This window comes from Etheostoma cragini, chromosome 10 (genome assembly GCF_013103735.1).
Source record: "Etheostoma cragini isolate CJK2018 chromosome 10, CSU_Ecrag_1.0, whole genome shotgun sequence".
Taxonomy (NCBI): domain Eukaryota; kingdom Metazoa; phylum Chordata; class Actinopteri; order Perciformes; family Percidae; genus Etheostoma; species Etheostoma cragini.
The window spans coordinates 4,719,330-4,728,411 of record NC_048416.1 but is presented as its reverse complement, the minus strand read 5'-3'; the positions used below and the strand labels follow the sequence as shown (position 1 = coordinate 4,728,411).

Genomic DNA, 9,082 nt, shown 5'->3' with positions numbered 1-9,082 from the left:
AAAGTAAAGTAAAAATATCAGAAAAATCTACTTGAGTAAAGTAACGAAGTATTTGTACTTCGTTACTTCCCATCTCTGCTTAAATGTCAGACTTGCCAGAAACCTATCTGATTGTCTGAGCGCCTTATTATTAATTATTAAGGCGATTATACATGTGCTATGGACCCCCCTAAACTGCACATTAAGTAAAGCGTCATAAACAATTAGTTGTATTTGTTCATCCAAACCAACACCACTTGGTTTAAAGAAAAAAGGCACAAGGAATGGCATTTGAGAGTGCTTTTCCACACTTTGTGAACAGGGAGCACCATCCAGTGGGCTCAGAAAATAAAGAAAATGCTTCATGACGCTTCATTTGGACATCACTACAATAAAATTAGTCAGTGCTTCAGGGGATAAATCTGGCTAAATACAGTGTCAGAACGGCTCTAAGAGTGAACTCCATAAATCCAGATGAGAGAAGTTCTGAGTTCTGAGAAGTTCTGAGGTCGTCTGTTATCGTGCACTTTGGGGTCTTTTGTTTTGCATTTTTAGGCTTCATACTATTGCAAATATCGCGATATTTTTGACCAAATTTAGTATACTACGATATTGTAATGTTTACTACTGGTGCTTTCACAAAATATTTACACAATGAGATTTTTGAAAAAATAATCATCAGTAGTGTGGATATAATGACTAAGTGGGTAAAAAACAAATAGTAGCACATTTACAATAGTCTGGTAAGGTTAGAAAATTACATCACTTTACTGTAATGCAGCCTTTAAAACCAGGAAACAACACCACTTATGCCATATTATGATATTATATCCAAAGTTGAAGACGATATTTAGTCTTCTATAATGATATCAATGTAATATTGATTAATTGCCCACATGACCACATTCGTCACTAGAAATCCCACACCCATTGTTTTCTATGAAAACCCACACACAGGTGCTGTCTTGATGAAACATCATTGTGGGTTGACAAAATATCTTAATACTAAGATATGCCACTGTCTCATTTCCCGGCATCAGTATGCCGTCTACCTGTTGCAAATCATTTTGTGACTTTGCGAGAAAAATCTGACCAGGGCAGATGCCTTACTAAAAACTACATGATAACCGCGTCCTTTTTAATTGTTAGTCTCATTTGCTGTTACAGATTATTTAAGATCATTGTATTAAAAATGACAAGGCTTTCAAAACAGAAAGAAGAAAAAGAAAGAAAAAGTTACAGTCACTTGAACTTTTAGATAACATTTTATGTAACAAGGTATTTATCAGGGTTTTAACGTAATATAATAAAGTGTGAGTCTGTGAATATTCTAATGAAGATTATTGGGGGTCTTTAGCTCACTTCTATTTGTGATACAAAGTTTTAAAATGGTTAAACTTCAAACAAAGCTCCTGAGTTCAAGCATCATTGTGCATCAGTTTCCCGTTCTGATCTCGACCTTTGACCTCCCTGTGTACCTCTATTTAAGACTATATTCTATGCATTGATACAATTTAACATCACAGGCTGTTTTACAATCAAATCAAGAAAATTTTGTCTCTTTCCCTATGCCTGAATGTCCTCTGAACTTGCTTTGCTTCATCCCCCCCAAAAATTATAGATGTTGTTTTTTCCCTCCAATATCTTTGTGTGCTGTCCCCGTTTTGCCCTGTCTTGAGTCCGTGCCAGGAAAAACTAAATTTTGTATACGATTCTCATTTCAGCCCAGTCCCGATGATGAACCCGTCTGCGGGGACATGCTGTGACGGAGTAGAGATGGAATAAAGACTAAAGAATCCCAGCGCTAAATGAACAAGGCAGAGTTGAAAATGAAACACACTGACTATCCTCTCTCTGTCACTGGTTATGTTTCCGTCCAGATGTCAGGGGAATTTTCCGCACAATCTTGAAATGCCACCCAAAATAAACCAAGAGTTACGTAAATGTGTTTCCCACAGTTGAAGTGAATAGACAGGCCTCCATGCTGCTGGCTAGAGCTGCATCACATAAAGGATTCGATTAGCATGATGTCATTTGTTATTGTTTGGAAATGTCAGACATTGTTGGCCAAATTTTATGCTAAAGATTATAACAATGGAATCCACTCAGTGTACTTTAATACACCAACTAATGGTCATAAAGTGGAGATTTATGCAGCAGTTTTGACATTTCTGGGCTTCGTAATTGGACTGACACAATGAGAGAAACTCTCTAAAAAATGTGTCCATCACTGTTTATGGCATAAAATTCATAGACAAAAAACACATATTCACCTCAAGCGACCTGTTTATTATCTAGAAATATTTGCTGTTTTCAGTCACTGGATTGCCAGGTTGTGTTGTCCTCAAGAGAAAAACATGTTAGTGGGTTTGTTTGAAGGGTAAATCCGTTATTTTTTAACCTGGACTCTATTTTCCCATCTAATGGTGTCTAAATGTACCCTTGTTGACACCAGACTGTTTTCGGTTGCAGTGACAGCTCTTGAAAAAATGTTCGGGGGGGGGGGCAGTTTTTCTGATGGTTAAGGTGACCGATTCAATGGGCACATTGAGAAATATTTCCCCTCTAGCTAAATAAGGAACAGGTGGGAAGCTTTGTAAGAAATAAGCATTCGGCCTTCATAAGAAAAAAGACATGGTTCCACATTAATTATTCCACTAATTCATTACTTACATTAAGCCAATGTTGTGGGATGTAAACTACCTAAACAGGACACATTTTTAAAAAGATATGTCCAGTGACTACATAAAGAAGGGGGCAGCATATAAGTCAATACCAGAAGCATTTGTTGACTGATCTCAATAGTATTGGCTCACAAAGGCAAAATAAGTTATCACAGTAAAAATAATCAAGGGTGTTCTTTCACATCAGCTATGCCATATTATATCAGCTGGAAATACAAAGCAGGATCAGAGCTTCTACCACATTTACAATATTTCAAAGGTACTGCAGCTTAATAATCTTTTAGATTAAAAGGGAAGTGCACACTTTAAACGATATATAGTACCAGCCTGGCATTAACAAGGAGACACATTGTTGAGGGAAGGGGATCTTCAGAACTACATTTTCTGGAGTGTAGGATATCACCAAAGTGCTTCTTAATAAAAGCAAAGTAACTGAATGAAGTGAAAAACTAAAGTGAGGCTTGAGATGGTCTGTGCATCTTGGCTTTACACCTTGAAGACCAAACCAGAAAGAACAAAAATTTCTGATATACACATTAATTACTTCCTTCAAAAAGGCCTCATGGATGAATTGGAATTATATGCACCGGAGCATGAATCACTACAAGTGAGATGGAGCTTTTGAGAGAGGCTACTAAAAACATTGATGCAAGTTACTGGTAATAAGACTTCCATATTCTGCCCTCTTGCATAGATTAGTGAAAATGAACATGAACAGGGATAGACATTTTGCCTGAAAACAGCATTAAATATTTAGAAAAGGTAAACACGGCTATCTGTATGGCTTTGCAAAAATTAACAACCACATTCTGGCCAATTGTATAGATTTGTAAAACTGAACATGAACTGATTTTTTTTTGAATTAATAATAAATAACTATTTAAAACAACTGTGCACTGATTCAGATGAACCTGTCCCATTGAAGGAATTTTGCAGGAATAACTCGTGTCAAAGTTGAGAAACACCTCTAAGCTTCAGCTGTTGTCATAGGAGTAGGTGTGAGTAGTAATGTTCAACAGAGCCCCAGTCTCAGAGAATGTCTCCTGGAGCTCATAAGAACCTGGTACAGTGCCAGTGCACAACAGCAGCCCTTGAATTCAGGATTCTCCTAGATTAGAGAGAGAGAGCTCCGTCTTGAGCTTTGCCTTGTTCAGCATGGGGTGAGCGTTCACAATGGCATTCAGAGCCTCATCAGGAAATGAATGGCAGTACCTTTCAAACATATCTGCTTGCAGTAACATAGCACTCCAAAGGTGGCCAGTGAAAGAGAACCTTGCTTTGGTGTGGAGGATTTTGTCACAGACCTCTTCAGACAGCCCCTGCTTCTCCTCTTCTCTCAAAGCAGTTCTGGGTCTTTTGGCTCCTGTTGCTTCTTGCAGGGGCTGTTGAGAGGAGTCCCTGAAGGCAAACAGACCAATGTGTTTGTTAGGCTGTGTACAGTACTGGAGTCTATATTTCATGTACAGGTATATGCAATTTATCTCCGTATGGTAGAAATATTTCAGTTCCACAGAAAATGGAAAGGGATGCATTGAGTCTTTAGTGTTTAAGTTAGCCTGTGTCTCACCTAGCCTGGATTGTCAGCATAGTATACAGTGGTGCTCATGATTTCATGAGTCCACGCTATAGTTGAATAAAAAAGAGTAAAAAAAGAGAAAAAAAAGAAAATTGGTGTCCTTGGTTAGATTTTGATATCGTTTTAATTAAGGAATTATGATCAATTTTCAAAAGATGATTTTTTTACTATAGCATGGGTCATACCCTATTACATAAAACAAGACGACGACGGGGGACGGACAAAGTGTAATGTTTCAATATGCACTCATTAAAGTTTATTTGACTGGCAAAACAGTCCTTCTTACGTTACACATTAATAAAAGTCTTCATTTTTAAGAAGTAAAAAGTTTTAGATCCATTTTTACTTCTTCGCACCATGTAATAAATGAAGAGTCAATGTTGATTTTCATACAGCAATAATATCATAATCCCACATTGAAACATTGTGAAAATCATTTTAGTTACTTTGGCCAGGTCTTGATCAAAAAAGTGAATATACATTCATGATTTGGCCCATTAGTTGCTTCATGTACATTTATTGAAAAGTTTGTTTTGTTTGTCTTTTCATGTAGCCAGACGTCTAAACTCTGGGACAAGGGCGTCATGCCTGTTGCCTGTCTAATTCTTTTGTTGCCAATTTATCTTGATTTGTTCGTCGACTAAAAGGAACTTCTTTCAAAGAGACAACCGAGTTGCATTGAACGCTAGCCATGTTGACAGTAGTACTTGAATTGATTAGACGCTGCTACCCGCTCTTTTCTTAGTTACGTTCATGGTTATATTTTGAATGACGAAGGCGTTTAACCCTTTTGTTGTCTCCCCGTCAAAATTGAAAGTCAACACTTTTGACGCTTTTTAATCAATGTTTTGATCTGACATCAAAAAACTTGATGTCAGTTTGACATCAACACACCGTCCTATTCTTGACCATCAAAATGACAACACAAAAATAATAAAATGTTTGTTGAGAATTTTCATTGTAACTGCCATCTCGGCAGATACCAGTCCAGACTCAATACTTTGGTCCATATGGTGACTTCAACCAGCAACTCTCTGGATCCCAACCCAACGCCCTACAGACTGAGCGACTGCCAACCTAATAAAATTGCTAAACTGAAGGCCTAAGGAGCACCGAACCGCAACAACTTTTCCAAGAATGAGAAACTAAACAAAGGTTGTCCAAGTGTGCGGGTTTTTAAATGTAAGAAATATTAATTAAACAGTTTTAAACAGTAGAAAAAATCTATTATAGAGTTCTATGGTTGAAAAGCACAAAGGAAACCAGTCTGAAAACCACATTTGTTTTGTTAATTTAACTTATAGTCCACTTCTCATACAGGTCGGCACTACAAATCCAACTGTTCATAAGGAGATATGTCAGTAAAATATGTGTTTTTTAGGGATCAGTGAAGAAAAAAATGCTAATTAAACGTATTCAAGCTGCTGACAAAATCCTATTACTTCAAAAATGTACAGAGTTATGTTGCTTACAATGAGTTTTTCAGGAGATCTGAACTGTTTAGTTAGGGTGACTGTTGGCAATGCAGAATGTGGTTTTGCACATGTGGCTCCAGTCGTTCAGCAATCTACAAAAACTGCAAACAAAAGGACCTCACTCTTTGACAAAAGGATCAACCTCTGTAGGGGTCCTTTCCATCATAATGTCATACAGGTATGACAACATAATAATATTTTGAGCACGTTGGTGGCAAAAAAAACTAGCAGCTTGTTTGACCGCTGCTGACTGCAGCTTAATACTAGACCAATTTCAGTCAATCAGATACAGAAACAGGAAAATAGGGACCAGGTCAACAAATACTGAAGTCACACTTTAAGGGCAAATAATCTTACTCACAATTTCCACCGGTTACGGGACGGCAGGGGATCCATTAAAGTCAGTGTGTGTATTTTCACTGACTGTGGAACGGCTGTGTTCTGACTCCGTCCCTGAACCTAACCCTAACCCTCCGAAGCAGATACCCAGAGCTTTGATTTTACACGGCAGATAAAAAAATAAAACATCTGGTTAATTTTCAAAATAAAATAGAGCATGCTCACGGCGGATCATATTTGCATGCAATACACCTTGAAAACACAGCACAGAGTTGTTTACCTTCTATTCCTCTGGATGGAAACAAACTGTTGTTGGTTGGTGGGTCTAGTCTACATGAATTTACGGTGTGACGCTGGGAAGGGAACCGGTGCCCTTGGACTTTGAGAAACTGACAACATTGACGGTTTATTGTGACTATAGAGATTTATCTAATTCTACATTGTAACACAAGAACTGTTGTAGAAAGCTTTTTGGTCCTAAACTTAACTTTATTATACCTTCAGTGGTTCCTGTCTATTCTTGATAATAAAATTATTCCTTGAAAGGCAATGCCAAACAAGCTTTTATATTGTTTCAATAGGAGGACTTGTTGACAGTGGAAATATTTGTGAAAGATGCACATGGCTTACATTTCATGCTTACATTTGTCTTCAATGTAATCAAAACCATTTTAATTACTTCACATTGTGTGCTACCCATATAAAACCAGCTGTATTGAGCAGTTCACAATCAATATATATTCAAACTTCATTATCTGTTAAAACAGATAGGAGAGAATTTACCGAAGCATGTTTAACAATTGGTAACAAAAGTGACAAATAATTTGTGTTTCAGCCATGTGATTCTGCTCCTAAATGTAATGGCTTCAATGCTACACCCTTTGGGTTCTTGATAATCAGGCCAGCATTTTCTTCTCATCCTACTAACAAAAAAACTAACAAAAACTGAAAACAACCTTCTTGGCAGAGGCAAAATACAAAACAACCCTAATATACAAGACTTAGGTAACCAATATGTTTACACGGTATTTCTTGGATGAAAATCCAGCTGCTTTTTCTTTCCCTTTCATCTTTCTGTTTTCCTCAGTCTGCACCTACAATTAGAGGAAATATAGACACAGGCTTGATGCCAACAACTTCAAAAACAAGGTGTCTGGCTGTGTCACATAAAAGTAAAAAGCAAAGACTTCCACAGTCACACAGTCACCAGCAGCAACTACTTGCTGTACTTTCTGAAAACAGGAGCTAAATATCTTTCTGACATCTATTCAGAGCTGTTTCTAGCACACGTCCAGGCCGCTTTTACCATGTCAATGTCAGCGTGACGTTAAGTCTAACCTGCTGCAAATTGCCATCAGTCAGATGTCGCAGGGTTACTCTCCTCTCTTTGCTGTGTGTGTGTGTGTGTGTGTGTGTGCGCTCCAGGGGTTGTATGTGTCTAGATAATTATATTTTTCAGTTATTTAGACTGTATATTTAAATGTCTCACTCTACATGCTCTGCACACCCATATAAGCATTTATTTATTTTTATTCATATAACTAATAACTCCACTTTTCTACAGTTTTTTAATTATTTCTCTGCTGTATTTTTTAAGCTGTGAACTACAGTGTACAGTTTACTGTGGTGTGACAATAAAGACATCTTGAATATTGAACCTTGAATCTTGTATATGGACAGAACATTTAATAAGAGCTCCATCTGTCCTTTATGAGACTCAAAAAGGACCTCACTTAAACCCTTTTTTTTACCTATCCCTACCTCAGTCGCTCTGGCTATTCATTTGGAATCTGCAGCCTCCTAGGAAAACAAAAATGGGGAGAGTGCTTTTAACCACACACACTTACACAAACACACACACACACACACACACACACAGTGGAGGGCCAGGCGCATTGATTTGCTCTGTTGCTCTGGTCCTGTTTGCAATTCAGCTCGTTGATTTGTTCTTGTGGGGACATCAAGTCAGAGGAGATGTTAATTTGATTTAGCCACTGGCTTTTGTTGCACCAGGGGAATGCCACCAAAAGCAGGGCGGCATCAGTCTTTATCTTAACGGGGAATTAGATATCCAGCTGGTGCTATGGTTGCTGTTAAAGTTCTGTCTAGTTCCCACTCTCCTTCTATCTCTAACCAAGGCATAAGACTTTAGTCTTTATTTCTCCTGAATAATTGTGCCCCCTAGCCTTTTATTTCTTACTTAATTTTTACTGTTTGTTTGTTCCTTGTGACTTAGAGAGAAAGAGACTTTTCAAATCTGCAGACTGGGTGACACACACACACACACACACACACACACACATACACACACACAGAGGGCCGGAGGGGGGCCACTTTTCAGCCCGGGACTTTCAGGCCCGAGACTGGCACACTTTTTGGGGGGAATTTAACAAATGAAGCAACAATTGAGCTCTTACTATCCTGTAGTTTTTATTAATACCATGGTTCAACAAATAATGTAACGGCTAAATAATAATTCCCTTAAGCTGAGAACTTAAAAAAAAAGATTCCACTTTTCCACAAGGATACAGTGGTGTAAAAAAGTGTTTACCCCCTTTGTCATTTCCTGTTCCTTTGCATGTTTGTCACACTTAGGTGTTTCGGAACATCAAACCAATTTAAACAATAGTCAAAGACAACACAAGTAAACACAAAATCCATTTTGTAAATGAAGGTGTTTATTATTAAAGGTGAAAAAAAATCCAAACCATCATGGCCCTGTGTGAAAAAGCGATTGCCCCCTAAACCTAATAACTGGTTGGGCCACCCTTAGCAGCAACAACTGCAACCAAGCGTTTGCGATAACGTGCAATGAGGCTTTTACAGCGTCCTGGAGGAATTTTGGCCCACTCATCTTTGCAGAATTGTCCTAATTCAGTTACATTAGAGGGTTTTCGAGCATGAACAGCCTTTTTAAGGTCATACCACAACATCTCAATAGGATTGAGGTAAGGACTTTGGCTAGGCCACTCCAAAGTCTTCATTTTGTTTTTCTTTAGCCATTCGGTGGTGGACTTGCTGGTGTGTTT

At 38.0% G+C, this 9,082-nt stretch overlaps 1 long non-coding RNA gene across 1 annotated transcript in view; it reads right to left on the bottom strand.

The window, feature by feature from the left end:
• The window catches only part of LOC117951400, an 8,455-nt gene extending 3,724 nt beyond the window's left edge, over positions 1–4,731 (bottom strand). The window contains exons 1-2 of the long non-coding RNA XR_004658165.1: positions 4,462–4,731; positions 782–785 (exon numbers count right to left, since the gene is read on the bottom strand). This is a non-coding gene — a long non-coding RNA (uncharacterized LOC117951400). The remainder of the gene's footprint in view (positions 1–781; positions 786–4,461) is intronic.
• Positions 4,732–9,082: the final 4,351 nt, after the last annotated feature.